The sequence below is a fragment of the Tamandua tetradactyla genome, chromosome 5, assembly GCF_023851605.1.
Source record: "Tamandua tetradactyla isolate mTamTet1 chromosome 5, mTamTet1.pri, whole genome shotgun sequence".
NCBI lineage: Eukaryota > Metazoa > Chordata > Mammalia > Pilosa > Myrmecophagidae > Tamandua > Tamandua tetradactyla.
This window is the reverse complement of record NC_135331.1, coordinates 163,755,889-163,774,658: the sequence shown is the minus strand read 5'-3', so window position 1 is coordinate 163,774,658 and position 18,770 is coordinate 163,755,889. Positions and strand designations below refer to the sequence as shown.

Sequence of the window (18,770 nt, the reverse complement as noted above, 5' to 3'; positions counted from 1 at the left end):
TCTTCTCTAGCTGATCCACTTTTTAAAAAAACAACAACAACATCTTCTTCAGGGTGTAATCCTGACTGGCATTTCTTTTATAACCTCACAGAATACAGGACATATATTAAATGCTTCAAGATACTTATTGGATGGCTGGTTGCTATGGCAATGAGAAGATGAATTTTCTTCCCTCCCTCTCTCCCTCTCACCTTCCTTCCTTCACTGCCCTCTCTCTCCCTTTCTCCCTCCCTCCCTCCCACAAATATGTATTGTGATAAAAGACACGAACTGTGCTTGGTTTGGGGATAGGGCAATGAACAGGGCAGATAAAATCCTGATCATGGAATTATGATTTCAATATAAATGCAGAGCAGGCGAGTATTTTGTTGAGAAAAAGGTGATGAAGGCATTTTGTTTCATAATTAGAAATGAGCACTAGATGGAGAAAGCCTGTCTCCCTTTTGTATTTGGGGGTAGTAGAGTTGAGAAGGAAGAAACATGTGTTGGAAGGAATACTGCAGTTGGAGGCAAGTACAGGCTCTGGCTTGACTATTTTAGAAGCTCTGAGCCTTTGGGCAAGTCACTTAATACCTTAAGCCTCAGCTGCTGCATTTATAAAGTAAGGGTGGTTGTGAGGATTGAATTAGCTATATGAAAATGCTTCTTAAATTTAAGCACCTATTTTACTTTACTTAATATTAGGTAAATGCTTTTTAATATTATGAGTTATGTTTGTGCTATGTGCAAATGCTCTTAAGCTTGTACAAATGTGAAGGATTTTATAGGACATGCCACACTTTATTTTTCCTCTGCCAAATTTCATCTAAATAGTTGCTACCTCCCTCCTGAGGATCTAATAATAGGTACTAGGCTACTTCTTTTTTTTTTTTTTTTATTAATTAAAAAAGAATTAACAAAACAATTAGAAATCATTCCAATCTACATGTACAATCAGTAATTCTTAATAACATCACATAGTTGCATATTCATCATTTCTTAGTACATTTGCATCGATTTAGAAAAAGAAATAAAAAACAACAGAATAAGAATTAAAACAATAATAGAAAGAAAAAAAACAAAAAAAACAAAAACAAAAAACCTATACCTCACATGCAGCTTCATTCAGTGTTTTAACATAATTGCATTACAATTGGGTAGTATTGTGCTGTCCATTTCTGAGTTTTTATATCCAGTCCCGTTGTACAGTCTGTATCCCTTCATCTCCAATTATCCCTTCTCTTTTTTTTTTTTTTTTTTAATTAACGGAAAAAAAGAAATCAACCCAACATTTAGAGATCATACCATTCTACACATGCAATCATTAATTCTTAACATCATCACATAGATGCATGATCATCATTTCTTAGTACATTTGCATTGGTTTAGAAGAACTAGCAACATAACCGAAAAAGATATAGAATGTTAATATAGAGAAAAAAATAAAAGTAATAATAGTAAAATCAAAACAAAACAACACAAAACAAAACAAAAACCTATAGCTCAGATGCAGCTTCATTCAGTGTTTTAACATGATTACTTTACAATTAGGTATTATTGTGCTGTCCATTTTTGAGTTTTTCTATCTAGTCCTGTTGCACAGTCTGTATCCCTTCAGCTTCAATTACCCATTGTCTTACCCTGTTTCTAACTCCTGCTGAACTCTGTTACCAATGACATATTTCAAGTTTATTCTCGAATGTCCGTTCACATCAGTGGGACCATACAGTATTTGTCCTTTAGTTTTTGGCTGGATTCACTCAGCATAATATTCTCTAGGTCCATCCATGTTATTACATGGTTCATAAGTTTATCTTGTCTTAAAGCTGCATAATATTCCATCGTATGTATATACCACAGTTTGTTTAGCCACTCTTCTGTTGATGGAGATTTTGGCTGTTTCCATCTCTTTGCAATTGTAAATAATGCTGCTATAAACATTGGTGTGCAAATGTCCGTTTGTGTCTTTGCCCTTAAGTCCTTTGAGTAGATACCTAGCAATGGTATTGCTGGGTCGTATGGCAGTTCTATATTCAGCTTTTTGAGGAACCGCCAAACTGCCTTCCACAGTGGTTGCACCCTTTGACATTCCCACCAACAGTGGATAAGTGTGCCTCTTTCTCCGCATCCTCTCCAGCACTTGTCATTTTCTGTTTTGTTGATAATGGCCATTCTGGTGGGTGTGAGATGATATCTCATTGTGGTTTTGATTTGCATTTCTCTAATGGCCAGGGACATTGAGCATCTCTTCATGTGCCTCTTGGCCATCCATATTTCCTCTTCTGAGAGGTGTCTGTTCAAGTCTTTTTCCCATTTTGTAATTGGGTTGGCTGTCTTTTTGTTGTTGAGATGAACAATCTCTTTATAAATTCTGGATACTAGACCTTTATCTGATATATCATTTCCAAATATTGTCTCCCATTGTGAAGGCTGTCTTTCTACTTTCTTGATGAAGTTCTTTGATGCACAAAAGTGTTTAATTTTGAGGAGTTCCCATTTATTTATTTCCTTCTTCAGTGCTCTTGCTTTAGGTTTAAGGTCCATAAAACCGCCTCCAGTTGTAAGATCCATAAGATATCTCCCAACATTTTCCTCTAACTGTTTTATGGTCTTAGACCTAATGTTTAGATCTTTGATCCATTTTGAGTTAACTTTTGTATAGGGTGTGAGAGATGGGTCTTCTTTCATTCTTTTGCATATGGATATCCAGTTCTCTAGGCACCATTTATTGAAGAGACTTTTCTGTCCCAGGTGAGTTGGCTTGACTGCCTTATCAAAGATCAAATGTCCATAGATGAGAGGGTCTATATCTGAGCACTCTATTCGATTCCATTGGTCGATATATCTATCTTTATGCCAATACCATGCTGTTTTGACCACTGTGGCTTCATAATATGCCTTAAAGTCAGGCAGCGCGAGACCTCCAGCTTCGTTTTTTTTCCTCAAGATGTTTTTAGCAATTCGGGGCACCCTGCCCTTCCAGATAAATTTGCTTATTGGTTTTTCTATTTCTGAAAAATAAATTGTTGGGATTTTGATTGGTATTGCATTGAATCTGTAAATCAATTTAGGTAGGATTGACATCTTAACTATATTTAGTCTTCCAATCCATGAACACAGTATGCCCTTCCATCTATTTAGGTCTTCTGTGATTTCTTTTAGCAGTTTTTTGTAGTTTTCTTTATATAGGTTTTTTGTCTCTTTAGTTAAATTTATTCCTAGGTATTTTATTCTTTTAGTTGCAATTGTAAATGGGATTCGTTTCTTGATTTCCCCCTCAGCTTGTTCATTACTAGTGTATAGAAATGCTACAGATTTTTGAATGTTGATCTTGTAACCTGCTACTTTGCTGTACTCATTTATTAGCTCTAGTAGTTTTGTTGTGGATTTTTCCGGGTTTTCGACGTATAGTATCATATCGTCTGCAAACAGTGATAGTTTTACTTCTTCCTTTCCAATTTTGATGCCTTGTATTTCTTTTTCTTGTCTAATTGCTCTGGCTAGAACCTCCAACACAATGTTGAATAATAGTGGTGATAGTGGACATCCTTGTCTTGTTCCTGATCTTAGGGGGAAAGTTTTCAATTTTTCCCCATTGAGGATGATATTAGCTGTGGGTTTTTCATATATTCCCTCTATCATTTTAAGGAAGTTCCCTTGTATTCCTATCTTTTGAAGTGTTTTCAACAGGAAAGGATGTTGAATCTTGTCGAATGCCTTCTCTGCATCAATTGAGATGATCATGTGATTTTTCTGCTTTGATTTGTTGATATGGTGTATTACATTAATTGATTTTCTTATGTTGAACCATCCTTGCATACCTGGGATGAATCCTACTTGGTCATGATGTATAATTCTTTTAATGTGCTGTTGGATACGATTTGCTAGAATTTTATTGAGGATTTTTGCGTCTGTATTCATTAGAGAGATTGGTCTGTAGTTTTCTTTTTTTGTAATATCTTTGCCTGGTTTTGGTATGAGGGTGATGTTGGCTTCATAGAATGAATTAGGTAGTTTTCCCTCCACTTCGATTTTTTTGAAGAGTTTGAAGAGAATTGGTACTAATTCTTTCTGGAACGTTTGGTAGAATTCACATGTGAAGCCATCTGGTCCTGGACTTTTTTTTTTAGGAAGCTTTTGAATGACTAATTCAATTTCTTTACTTGTGATTGGTTTGTTGAGGTCATCTATGTCTTCTTGAGTCAAAGTTGGTTGTTCATGTCTTTCCAGGAACCCGTCCATTTCATCTAAATTGTTGTATTTATTAGCGTAAAGTTGTTCATAGTATCCTGTTATTACCTCCTTTATTTCTGTGAGGTCAGTAGTTATGTCTCCTCTTCCATTTCTGATCTTATTTATTTGCATCCTCTCTCTTCTTCTTTTTGTCAATCTTGCTAAGGGCCCATCAATCTTATTGATTTTCTCATAGAACCAACTTCTGGCCTTATTGATATTCTCTATTGTTTTCATGTTTTCAATTTCATTTATTTGTGCTCTAATCTTTGTTATTTCTTTCCTTTTGCTTGCTTTGGGGTTAGCTTGCTGTTCTTTCTCCAGTTCTTCCAAATGGATAGTTAATTCCTGAATTTTTGCCTTTTCTTCTTTTCTGATATAGGCATTTAGAGCAATAAATTTCCCTCTTAGCACTGCCTTTGCTGCGTCCCATAAGTTTTGATATGTTGTGTTTTCATTTTCATTCGCCTCGAGGTATTTGCTAATTTCCCTTGCAATTTCTTCTTTGACCCAGTCGTTGTTTAGGAGTGTGTTGTTGAGCCTCCACGTATTTGTGAATTTTCTGGCACTCTGCCTATTATTGATTTCCAACATCATTCCTTTATGGTCCGAGAAAGTGTTGTGTAAGATTTCAATCTTTTTAAATTTGTTAAGACTTGCTTTGTGACCCAGCATATGGTCTATCTTTGAGAATGATCCATGAGCACTTGAGAAAAAGGTGTATCCTGCTGTTGTGGGATGTAATGTCCTATAAATGTCTATTAAGTCTAGTTCATTTATAGTAATATTCAGATTCTCTATTTCTTTGTTGATCCTCTGTCTAGATGTTCTGTCCCTTGATGAGAGTGGTGAGTTGAAGTCTCCAACTATTATGGTATATGAGTCTATTTCCCTTTTCAATGTTTGCAGTATATTCCTCACGTATTTTGGGGCATTCTGATTCGGTGCGTAAATATTTATGATTGTTATGTCTTCTTGTTTAATTGTTCCTTTTATTAGTATATAGTGTCCTTCTTTGTCTCTTTTAACTGTTTTACATTTGAAGTCTAATTTGTTGGATATTAGTATAGCCACTCCTGCTCTTTTCTGGTTGTTATTTGCATGAAATATCTTTTCCCAACCTTTCACTTTCAACCTATGTTTATCTTTGGGTCTAAGATGTGTTTCCTGTAGACAGCATATAGAAGGATCCTGTTTTTTAATCCATTCTGCCAATCTATGTCTTTTGATTGGGGAATTCAGTCCATTGACATTTAGTGTTATTACTGTTTGGATAATATTTTCCTGTAACATTTTGCCTTTTGTATTATATATATCATATCTGATTTTCCTTCTTTCTACACTCTTTTCCATATCCATATCTCTCTCTTCTGTCTTTTTGTATCTGACTCTAGTGCTCCCTTTAGTATTTCTTGCAGAGCTGGTCTCTTGGTCACAAATTCTTTCAGTGACTTTTTGTCTGAGAATGTTTTAATTTCTCCCTCATTTTTGAAGGATAATTTTGCTGGATATAGGAGTCTTGGTTGGCAGTTTTTCTCTTTTAGTACTTTAAATATATCATCCCACTGTCTTCTAGCTTCCATGGTTTCTGCTGAGAAATCTACACAAAGTCTTATTGGGTTTCCCTTGTATGTAATGGATTGTTTTTCTCTTGCTGCTTTCAAGATCTTCTCTTTCTCTTTGACCTCTGACATTCTAACTAGTAAGTGTCTTGGAGAACGCCTATTTGGGTCTAATCTCTTTGGGGTGCGCTGCACTTCTTGGATCTGTAATTTTAGGTCTTTCATAAGAGTTGGGAAATTTTCAGTGATAATTTCTTCCATTAGTTTTTCTCCTCCTTTTCCCTTCTCTTCTCCTTCTGGGACACCCACAACACGTATATTTGTGCGGTTCATATTGTCCTTGAGTTCCCTGATACCCTGTTCAAATTTTTCCATTCTTTTCCCTATAGTTTCTGTTTCTTTTTGGAATTCAGATGTTCCATCCTCCAAATCACTAATTCTATCTTCTGTCTCTTTAAATCTATCATTGTAGCTATCCATTATTTTTTCTATGTTTGCTACTTTATCCTTCACTTCCATAAGTTCTGCGATTTGTTTTTTCAGTTTTTCTATTTCTTCTTTATGTTCAGCCCATGTCCTCTTCATGTCCTCCCTCAATTTATCGATTTCATTTTTGAAGAGGTTTTCCATTTCTGTTCGTATATTCAGCATTAGTTGTCTCAGCTCTTGTGTCTCATTTGAGCTATTGGTTTGTTCCTTTGACTGAGCCATATTCTCAATCTTTTGAGCGTGGACAGTTATCTTCTGCTGCTGGCGTCTGGGCATTTATTCAGATTTCTCTTGGTGTTGGACCCAGCAAGGTTGTAATATTTTTCTGTGAAATCTCTGGGTTCTGTTTTTCTTATCCTGCCCAGTAGGTGGCGCTCGTGGCACCCGTTTGTCTGCGGGTCCCACCAGTAAAAGGTGCTGTGGGACCTTAAACTTTGGAAAACTCTCGCCGTCCTGGGGGTTCGCTAGCCGAAACGGCTTGAGCCGGCCCGGGGTCCGAACGCAGGGAGGGTTGCTGGTCGCCGCAGCCAGGGAAAGAGCCCGTCCGAATTTCCTAGTCGGCCCTGGGCAACAAGCGTGGCGGGAGGGCGCCAGCGGCAGCGGCCCGCCCGAGAGAGTGCACGTTCCCCGGGAGTCACGGGTTTGGAAGGGGCCTCCCCCACCTGTCACCGTTCTCCGCGGCCTGGGGGTTTCCGATCCAATTCTCTCAGTTGGTCCGGGGGCTGCGCGTGGTGTGGGCGCCAGCCGTCTTTGTTTCAGGGGACCGCCTCTCCAATTCTCCCAGCCGGCCCGGGAAGGGGGAAGGGAGTAACTCCGGCCGCTTGCCACCCCGCCCGGTAAGGCCCGCGCGCCTCGGCGATCTCACCCGAGCTGCTTCTCTCAGCCAGCCAGCCGTTCCAGGATGGGGTACGCTGTCTTTTTTATCTCTGTTGTGGCTTTGGGCGCTTTCTGTATCGTTTCTACTCCCCTAGTAGGTGTCCTGGAGAAGAAACTAAGATCCGCGCGTCTTACTAAGCCGCCATCTTCCAGGAAGTCCTAGGCTACTTCTTTTTGAACAGAGTAAGAATTCCTGTGTGTCTTAGAAATAATGCAACTCTGGAAGCACATGTATTTACTACGCTGAAGCAGCACTTTGTTAAATGACACAGATAGTGCCTGAATAAGCTAGTAAAGTTTTCAGTTGAAGTTGCCCTTGGAAATTGTTCATAATTCAGGATATGGTCCTATGATACTTAAAAACAAAACGAACAAACAAATAAACAAAAACCAGCCCAAACCCTTGATATTCTGGAGTGAAAGACACACTTTAGGATCAAAATCGACATTTCTGAAATGGCATAGACTCCCCCCAAACATCAACAAACACGAAAACTAAAACCAAAAACTGAATTCCTCCCAGAACTAGGTCTTCTTCTGCACCTGTTACAATTTCAGCACAATTTAGGGAACTATGGGGCCAGGTCACAGAATCCCAGGCTTGGTGCTTCAAAGTGATTCACCTTATAAGGGACCGGAAAGGTCAAATGTTCCCCCTAATTTCTCCATGAGTTAAATAGTTGGATCAATACTAACCTGATTAATAATCTTTCTTTTTTCTGGAATAATAATGAAAGGTCCGTAAAACCCTTCTGATAAAACATGTGCTAGCAAAGCAGGACGTGACTGTTAAACCAGTTCCTGCAGGTGACAGCCATCATATATCACACATTGCTTTCACTGGGAGCTGCATTTAGTGCTTGGTGTTGTAAGCCTATTTCCCATTGCATCAGAAGAAAACCTCCTTCCCCAGCCATGGCAGAGCTGCCAAACAGATTTCATGTACTGGTCTATGAACTTTAGACCTTGCTTTCTCTGGGGCTGCAAACAGACTGGCTCTCTTTAGGGAAAGCCTGTTATGGCCCACTTCCAGATTCACTGAGATCCCATTTGCAATTCATAGGCTCACTGTTTTTTGTTTGGTTTGGTTTGGTTTTTTTTTTTTTTGCTTTTTGTTTTTTCTTCTCCAATCCCTTGAATATTTACTTAAACAGTTGAGACACAAGCAATAATAAAAACTGTATTTTTTATGTTATAAGAAAAACCATTTTATATGATAGCTACATGATATGCCAATTTTCTCAAAATCTTTTCTAAAATACTCTGGTCCAGAGGTTGAATCAGTAAGGTCACAAAGAAAGGCACAGAAGATGGTAAAAATATCAAATTTACTGAGGGGTTAGAAGAATTAAATATTTACTGACCACATACTAGGCACACTAGACTAGGTTTTACACACTTAAATGTGAATATAAGTTCTAGTTATCTATTAATAGAAGAACAGTGCTACTGTCAGGTAAGCTTGTATTAAATGCTTTCACTTTAAAGATGAACTATGGAACCTTTTCATTTAACAAAGATATTTGCTCAAAGAAGCATGTCAACATACGCTAATACATGTTTTCCATTTCCAAAGATTTTATACAAGCGTGAACCATTAGCAAATGGAATATTCAATCTGTTTTATTTGACTTAAATCTCGATTTGTTTTATTCCCACCAACTGGGTACCATTTGGCCAGCATCACAATTCCCTGGTTTCTTCACCACTATTAAAACTTTAGGTAAGTTTAGTAGGAAGTAGAACCTTTGACTGGTTCTCTTTCTCACCACTGCTTGTTGGAGGGCAGATTTTGTACTCTTTCTGGGCTATAGTTTCTTTCCAGATGATCTTACAGACGTTTGAGGACCTTCAGATTCAACTTCCTACTCGGACCCAAAGATCACGGAAGACTCAAGAGCTGTGACTAGATCTTCATGGACCCAACACAAAAGCTTAATCCAGCCTTGACCCCGGAGTCTTCCCTGATGTCTACTGAAGACAGTGCCCAGAAAGACATGGCGGCCTCTCATCCTTTCTCCTCAGAAATGTTAATAAAGAACCTGAGCAACTTGACTCTCAACCCTGCTACCCAATTCCTTTCCTCTCCACTGGAAGAGCCACTCCAACAGCAGGATGGAGAAAAGATCAGAGGGGAAAAGAGAAATAAGTTTCTCTACTGGAGGGGTACAGTAAGGATGTATCTTAGCACAAACAAGTATTTGAGAGGATGGAAAAGTGAAATAGCTCCACCCCAACCAATCTTATCCAGTCAAAAGAGAGTTAACAAGCCCTCAACATAAGAGATTCCAAATGGAATAAGAGATGAAATATTACACCGTACCTGTCTTCTTTACCTGCATTATGGTTGGGATTCTTCTGAAAATGCTAGAATGAAGATTAATTAAGACAAACAGAGCCAATTTAGTCATAAAAATCATTCTAATACTGTTTTTTCTTGCCAGTAACTTTAGGATCATTCTGCAGCAGGCAGTGAAAGCTACTGTATGCTATGGCAGGTTATAGCTTTTGATGACCTGTCAGTCTTGTAATATAATTTGTCTTTTTCCTTCTTGAATCTTTCCTCCCTACATTGATACCAGTAGTTTATAAGGAATCTGTATAGTTTGAATGCCTTGCTGACATTAATTTACTTTAGTTCTACTTTGTGTATATAGAAAAACTTATTAACATTGAGATGCATTTGAAAAAAAAAACTTTAGGTAGAGGCCCTCAATCATGAGGCTTACTCTTGTGAAGCTTATGTAGGTAGCAGAGCTTAGGCTACCTATAGGCATGCTTAAGAGTTACTTCTGGAGGACATCTGTTGTTGCTCAGATGTGGCCCACTCTCTCTAAGCCCAACTCTACAAATGAAATCATTGCCTCCCTCCCCACATGGAACATGACATCCAGGGGTGAAAGTCTCCCTGGCAATGTGGAAGATGACTCCCAGGGATGAATTCAGCCCTGGCACAGTGGGATCAACAATTCCATCCTGACCGAAAGGGGGAAAAGAGGTGTAATTAATAAAGTATCAGTGGCAGAGAGAGTTCAAATAGAGTCGAGAGGCTACACTGGAGGCCAGTCTTATGCAAGCTTCAGGTAGACCTTGCTACCTATCATAACCTGCCAACCCCCAACCAGGACCATTCCAGCCAATCCTAAAGAACACCTAGGGCAATATATAAAATACCACAAGGGTTCCATGCACTAGAGTAACTTTCCAGAAACCTACAACCTCCAGATGGGTCCCTGGTCCAGAGTAGTCCTGAAACCTAGAGGACCCAGCCTCTCCAGAATATCAGAGAGGTATGTAAAGATCAAAGATGATGGTGGAGCTATACAGAGAAGACAGAATTTAACAAACGACTATGAATGTTGAATCATTAAATTGATATCTCTTTTTGTCTTCAATATTTTAGAGTAGCTAGAAGTAAAAAACTAAAATTGTGAAATTGTGACCCATGTCAAAGTCTGAAATATGTTCTACAACTAATTGAGGTGCTGTGCTTTGAAATTTATAGCTTTTTGTATATATGTTATTTTTTACAAAAAAAAGAAAGAAAAAAAGTTGATTATGATGATAAAAAATGTACTTAAGCCCTCTAGCCTCCTTTATTCTGGAGTAGCTAGAAGGAAAAATATGAGAGGATTGTATGGCAGCCCATGACAAACTCTGGGATCTGTCCTGTAACCACTTGTTAAAGTGTGCTTTGAAAACTATTGCTTTTTTATTTCTTTGCTTTGTATGTATGTTATACTATACAATAAAAAAAGTAAAAAACAGCAAACTGTAAATAGGAAACAGTGTTCACTGGTGGAGGGGTAGAAAGCCGGTGATTTTTTAAACATAATACAGCCAAGCTTTCAAAAGTAGGATCTAATTTTAAAATACAAAAGTTTCCATTTAAATAAGAAAATGTACTTGGCTTAATCAGCTCTAAGGTAAAGCTATCATTGCCTTTTCAACAGGCTTAAATCAAAGCAGATTATTTTCCAGAAAGCCAAGTGATTCCCTGCTTGTATTGCACTACGATTTTCAAGGGCATATATAGTTAGCTTTCTACCCTCCCCAAATCTAAGCTAACTTCCCACTCCTCCAGCCAATCCTTCGTTTTTCCAGGTCCATTATATTCTTGCCAAGCTGTCTGCTCCCTGCTCTTTTTGCCACCTATATGACTCACTGGTTTTAAAGGTGGTTTCTGCAAGGTAATTAAATCAAATTCAATTGAGTTATTTTTTTGGTTTTCAGAAGTCACAAACAGGAGAGAAAAGTTTTCCGGAGACCTCTTGAGTAACACATTTGTCACACTCGACTAGTTTTCTGGTTGAAATGGAGACAATTATTGAGTGTCTGTATTATAATCAATAATAGAGTAATATATTGACCTCTGATAAAATCTCTTGACCTTCTCCATTTCTGTGAAGTGCTGGCCTGACATTTATGCAGTGTATAGCAAACCATACCCACGTGCAGGAGACTGAACAGCCGAGCATATTTTCTCCAGTGCATTGGTCTTGGACGGTAAGCAATGCAGCCAAATATAGCTGGGCTTAGAAGAATCTCTGGGCATTGGTCTTCTCATCTGAACATAAATATTCAACCACTTTTAAATGTTTTGACTCCTCAAAAAGTTTGAAGTCTTTTGTACAACTTTGTTTAGCTATGGAAACTCTGGCGTATCTCTTAGGAAAATATTATTCTTATTTTATCAAGAAGAGGTACTCACTGAGTAGAAAAATTTACTTTGAAATTCTTTAAGGTTTGTTAAGATACTTTGAGAACATCTATTTTTTAACAGTTTGATGTCATTTGAATGAGATCTAGTGACCTTCTTTTAATCAAATTAAAAAAAATAAAAGTATGATTTTTGAAACCACACAAATCTCAAAACTTGACTTAAAGTTATTTTCAAGTATGTTATGCATTTTATAGCTGAACGTTGAGTCTTCAAACCTGAGACCAGATTGCTTTGACCTATGTAGCAAGAGTCATTCACTTACTATGCCTACCTACTGAATTCTGGCTTAGTTTTACCTTCAGTGCAGAGTTTTCATGTTAGGAAATAAACTCCAGATTGTTAGTAATTCTTTCTTCCTCATCTTCTGGAAAGCAGATGGCTTTATGTGATCACTTCTTCAAATTAAGTTTACAAAGAAAACTTTATCAAAACTTCCAGACTCCTTTTCTTTCTCTCCTCCATTAAACCTCCTCATATGAATTTTACTATTGCAAGTTTTCTTATTAAGCTACCTATTGTTTTTTAAGTGCACTTTGAGAATTCCTAATTCTGTGCCTTTGATCATAGAGTTCTTACATTTGAAATGCCCTCTTCCTTCCATTCTACTAGTGGAAGCTCTCCCCTCTCTTTAAGAGCTACCTCAAATCTCACATTACTCATTAAATCCTTCGGTATAGGTGATTCCACTGAACTTCTGTGTAGTTTATGTCTAAATCACTATATTCACATTCAGCATTTATTCATGCATTTATCAATTTTTAGGAGACAAAGATGAAGTCAGCATAGATTTTTTTCTCAAGAAGCTTTCAGTTTAATTAAGGTGATTGCCTGTATTTAACATCATATTGCAAAGTAAGACATCCTATGAGAAATAGAGAAGTTAGATCACATGAGTGAAGAGGTAACATCTAATATACATGAAAACCCCTAGATCATGTGCTGAATAAATGTTAGTCCCTTTCTGTATAACTGAGAAGGATTAAGGAAGGATTTAGGGAAGAAGTGTTCTTCAATCTTGATCAAATACTTAAGACCTGTATAAGTAGACGAAAGGGGAAGAAAAAACATTCCAGGTCAAGGAACTTAGTCTAGGACAGCAAGTCTCAAACTTTTAGGACTCAGGATCCTTTAAACTCATAAAATGTTTTGAAGATCTCAATCTATCATTATTTATCCTATTAGAAACTGAAACTGAGAAACTTAAAATCTATTTCTTTATAATTAATTAAAAAATAATAAACCTACTATATGTTAACGTTAACATAGTTTAATGAAAAAATAACCATAATTTTAAAAATAAAAATATTTCATGAGAAGACTGGCATTGTTTTACACTTTTTTTTCAAATCTCTTTAGTTTCTGGTTTAATAAAGCTGAATTCTTTATCTGCTCCTGCATTCAATCTTTTACATGTAGCCTCTAGAAAACTCTACTGTACACTTGTGAGAAATGTGAGTGAAAGAAGCAAGTAACATACTGGCTTTATTATGGAAATAGTTTTGCCCTGGCAGACTTCCTGAGAGAGTCTCCGGTCCCTCTGAGATTCCCAGACCACTTTGAGAATGCCTGGTTAACAATGTGCATTGCTAGCCATCTCTTTTTATGGATAGTCTGTATTTTTTTTCTTTGATTAAATTACAAGCTTCTTAAAACAGAGCCTATTACAGGTGTTCAATAAAATGAATGGCCAACATTGATGACAATGATGATGATGGGTGTTTGTGTCTATTCATATTTGAAACTCTATATTTAGTGACTTTGGGGGAGTAAAAGTTCAAGCACTATAAATACTGCTAAGCCATAGAGCTGGCTATTAATGATTTGCCTGAAGGTAGTAATAGAGGCAATGTTAGTAATAAAGCTAATGACTCCTACAAAATAAATTAGTCAGCAAAGGATATCCATGTGCATTGACAGGGTGGCAGGCAGCCAGTTTCACTTTTGCAAATTTTAAATTCCTAGGGCTTTTGGTACCACTTCATCAGCTTCCTTTCCTGCTGGGAGACAGATGGCAGGTGTGGTCAGATTTGTATGTGAATCAAGTACACGTGGAAGTCCAAGGCTGGAAATCTGTGATAGGATATTCATATTCTCTAGAAGTTTCTCAAGAGAATTGCAGCAGGAAGAGTTTACCATATACTGTACTCAAGGTTCTGAAAAAAAATGAAATGTGCCCCAGCCTGGTATCCCTTCCTTATAACTCATCATTCTTAGGCATGGCAAACTGGGGTGGGCCTTACATTACTGTTCTCCAGTGTAGAGCTTGACCAGACTTTATTTTTTCTCCTCCTATGTTCAAGATGAAATGTTACTATAAAGACAGCTTTAAAGTTCTTTGTCATTTAAAACTAAGAATTTATATGTCAGACTTTGAGATGTATGTGTTTCATTCCCACTTTGTAGAAGGAAAGAACAGGTTAATATAGATCAAATGAAACCAATTCTCAAATTCACAAATGAGGACACTGAGAATAGAGAGGTTAAGTAACTTGCCTGCGCCTTTCTCTTTTTGAGTCTCTGAGCCAATGGTCTTTTGTGTCCCATACTTGTGCACCAGCTCAGCCTCATCTTCCTTAGGAGGTATACCATTTCCTGTATTGAGAACTTGTGCAAAAAATGAGGGATCAGGGATGAAGTCTTTGGTGCCAAATGAGTGAAAAGAGGCTCTGTTGTTTTGCTTTTAAAGGAGCTTCTGTGCTTCTGAATGAGGCTTTGGACCTCCAATAGATCAATAGTCATCCATAGATGAAGGCAACCTTCAGACTCCAGGTAAGTGGTTCTCTACCCTGACTACTCATTATAGCCACTGGGTTTGGCTTAAAAATCCCAAGGACCAGTCCTAACTGGAGCAATGAAATCAGAACTGGTGGAGGGTGGCAGGATGAGGGTGGGGGTAATGTGAAGAGCACACTAGGTAATGCTCATGTACAACTAGGTGGCCAAGCTCTGCTCTAGTATCAGAGTGCTTATTCTTATAACTCTGCTCTCCTCTTGCCCTGAAGACTGAATTAAGCTCCAGGCTTATATCCTCTGGAAGATACAGCACCCCATACAGGCCTCCCTTAAAATTTTCAAGGAGAATTTGTTGATTTAGTTTGGAAGAGACTGCTAAGGCTGTGGTTTGGAACTGTATGTACCCCAGAAAATCATATTCTTAAAGTTAATCCAGTCGTGTGGGTATAAACCTATCGTAAGCAGGATCTTTTGGTGAGACTATTTAAGTTACAGTATGACCCACCTCATTCAGAGTAGGTTTTAATCCTCTTATTGGAGTCCTTTATAAGAGAATGAAATTCAGACAAAGAGAGAAAAAGCCATGAAAGCAAGAAGCTGAAAGCAACAAAACCCAGAAGAGAAGATAGAGACCAGCAGATATCACCATGTCCCTTGCCATGTGACAAAGCATTGCCTGCAGCCACTCATCAGCAATAAAGCATCATTTTGATGATGCCTAGATTTGGACATTTTTATCATTTCAAAACTGGAAGCTTATAAACTAACAGATTCCCATAGTTAAAGCCAATGCATTTCATGGTATCTGTTTTCAGCAGGTTAGCCAACTAAAACAACGGCCCATCAATGCAATTGACCACACATTCCGGCATCATGAAGGACAAGTAATTCTATGACATGCGGCTTCCTGCATGTCTGTACACTGCCCACCACACCGCTCGTCTGGCCTTCCACGAGCAAAAGTTTCACTACTGAAATCAGTGGGTGACCTTTTTCATTTTTCATATACCCGGAGGAAGAGACAGTTTGCTATCGAGTAGGTTTACTATTGAGTTTAGTACTTCAGAAAGACGAGAACCCAGGAATGGAAGCCTAATCGAGGGTCATTCCTCAGTGCCAACTGACAGTACTTTGCCTTTGTACTGTTGCCGCATGATGAGTTTACTTTTTGGATGTTGTCATAATCTTAATTCACTGAAGGGATATACCCACAAAATATCAAAATACTATGTTTGACAAGGCAACTATTATTTTCTCCTCGCTTTATTCCAAAAGATGTTGGCATCATGGAAACTGAGTATATAATTCCAAATTATAGTGGTTAGCACAATCCCTGCCCCCCAGAGGTACTGAGACCAGAGGTCCATCACAACTACATGCTACTGCTTCTCTCAAACAGAGCCTGGCTCAGGGAGGGAAAGCTGAAGAAAACTAATATCTGGGGAAGCCTAGTGATAGCAAAGAGAGGGACGAGATATCAGGCAAAAGGTAAATAAAAACTTGGAGGGTGAGAGCTGGAGAACAGTGCTGTTGAAACTGAATATTCATCAGGCAGCCAACTCTAGCCTCAATTCCCCATCCTCCTCTCTTTTCTGGCCTCTCTTCCCATCCTTGGCGTGTTACCTCCCTAGGAACAGTGGAAGCTCCCATAGCTTTGTCAGTTAGTGCAGGTGCTAGGATCCAAACCATTCAGGGCAGATCTTGCATTTGATTCAATTCAACTGAGAAAGAAGAAAACTAAGGTTATTCTCTCTTCCCTCTAAGGAAATCCAGCCCAGTGGTTCCCACGTGAAAATCATGAAATTAAACATTGACCTAATAGATTTCATTTTAGGAAGAAATTTTACCAGTAGAGACTATAATTTTATTATATATGTATATCTTCGCATAATAGTAAAAAAATGTATCACATATCAAGTATTTAAAGATATATATTTTATAAATTTCTGATATTTTGTGAATTATTTATTTTTCTCAGATAAATAGTTGAATGTACCTTAAAGTTGAGAAAACTTTGTGGAAGAAACAAGTAAAAATGGTAACATCCTACCCCTTATCTTTTTATCCCTATAAATTGGGAGAAGCCCTCCATTGTTTGGACAATGATTTTCCATTGTCCTAACAGTGAAAGCACCTCATTTCAACTTTTGAAGCAAAGTCTGAGAACTTCTGGTCTCTGGATAAACTGCTAGACTCTAAGAAAAAATACACACTGTCTGAAGTTGAGCTTCTGATTGGCGCTTTGTCCCTGACAAGCATGTGACTTTTGGGGAACCTGAATCAGTATTCCTACCTGAAAAAACATGCCCACGCTGATCTCTACGTGGAGATCGCCTGCTGGTGCAGCAAAGATTCAAGCTGTCAGCTGCCTAAGAGAAAGGGGAGAGATTTAATTCTAAAGAAATCAGCAAGGAAGCATTTGACAACAGCAGAGAGGAAATCAACCAGCAGAAAGTTTAACTGTGTGGTGTTGATCAAGAACGAGCAATGGCCTCCAGAAGCTGATATTTCTGACATATCTAAATTTCAGGCTTCGGGGGTGAGAAACAGGTTTGGGAGGCGTCCCAACGTGGAGGAAACAAAACTCGATTGGAGAGAGAGGGGCAAGAGCACAGAAGGAAGTTCCTAGGCCTCTGTCAGTTTTAATTCCTTCCTCTGCTAAAGACCAAGAAGGAAAGTGGGAAGATATATGTTAGCAGAAAAGGGAGAGCTTTGCAAGTTGTGAGGGCAATGGCATGGCAGAGAGACATAAAATAAGCAAGATGTTTAACAGACACCATGGAGATATAAGGAAAACAAATCCTCATAGGGAAATTACTTGGCAGATTAATTCATTAGAAGGGTCTCCAAGTATAATAACTGAACTTAGAATGATTTATAACCTTTTTCAGGCCAAACACAGCGCTGCTGTGGAGGAAAGAGCTTGGGTCGTAACCCCGACAGACCTGGGTTTCAGCCCCTAATAACTGAAGCAGAGGGCAAACTTCCTCATCTAATATAATAACAGACCACCATTTTCTTACGGATTTCTTATGAAGCGTGAGCTAAGATTTGCAAAAGTCCTATCATGATTCCTGCCACATAGTGTTCAAGGTAGAGCAGTTCTTCTGTTTTGCATGAAATGGTAATTATGGAGGCTACTTTATGGTTGATTATTCCTGTAGGAAAGGAATCAGGATAGTTCAATCTAGGTCTCTCTGGTGTTGCTGGGTAGAATCTGGGAAATGACATTAAGATAAATCACGTAATTTTTTCTACGGGGGTGTTCACAATGCTGGGGATTGAATGCTTACACAACACAGCCAGCATGGACGCTGCGATATTGCACAGCCCTCGCGATAGCGCTCAGTCGTCGTGATACCGCACAGTCCTCGCGATATTGCACAGCCCTCGCGATATTTCTTGTCCAAGGGGAGCGAAGGGTGTGATGTCCCATCCAGCAGTAGGTCTGGAAAATGAGGCTGCAAAGGGGCAGATGCAGTTGCGACAGGCCTTACCCAAATCTCCATTGACTGTCTGACAGCTCCAAGAGCTAGGTGCACAAAAGTAATAATAATAATAATAATAATAACAACAACAACAACAACAACAACAACAACAACAATAATAATAATAATAGTATTAAGGAAGTGGAGAAATGGGGAGGATGGTGAAAGGAAGGATCCCGGAGAAAGATCAGTGCCTCGGTGAATGTGAGGCAGAAAAGGGATATAGAAATAAACATGTGTGACAGAGTCAGGTAAGCTACTTCAGATCTTTCATCTGTGAAAAGGTGATTTATGGCCTGAAGGAGCCGGGTTGAAGATAAGGTCTGTGGAAACACTGGCCTAAGACAGTCCGGGAGGAAGGCTGAGTAAGAGCGCGTGGTGATTGCAGGCCAGATACTGCCCTCCAGCAGGTGGTGGTAGCAGTTGCAGTTCTGCCTCCACGAACCCCTACAAGTCACTTAACCCTGCTTCAGCCTCGTGGCTATACGACGAAGGAATCAAACAAGAATGGCAGTTTTCAACCTTTTAAAAAACTCTACACCCGCTTTTGAAAAATATCAAACTCTCTTGGCGCTCTCCCTTCCCCGCTTGGACACATCCTCCTTTTCAATAATTCCCAGTCCCAGCTGAGAACCCTGAACTAGATCATCATTCAGGTCCCTCATGATGCTGACGAAGTGAGGACAT

General features: G+C 38.6%; 1 long non-coding RNA gene across 8 annotated transcripts in view; it reads left to right on the top strand.

Annotated features, from left to right (window-relative positions):
- Nucleotides 1-18,770, top strand: part of LOC143682851 (uncharacterized) — a 216,872-nt gene that overhangs the window by 138,148 nt on the left and 59,954 nt on the right. For 5 of the 8 annotated variants that reach the window (XR_013175331.1, XR_013175322.1, XR_013175323.1 and 2 more), the window contains one exon: nucleotides 14,549-14,631. The exons of 2 other annotated variants lie outside the window; for them this stretch is intronic. This is a non-coding gene — a long non-coding RNA (uncharacterized LOC143682851). Of the gene's footprint in view, nucleotides 1-8,953; nucleotides 9,220-14,548; nucleotides 14,632-18,770 lie in introns of those variants that run through there. One more of the 8 variants, XR_013175328.1, reaches the window with a different exon arrangement.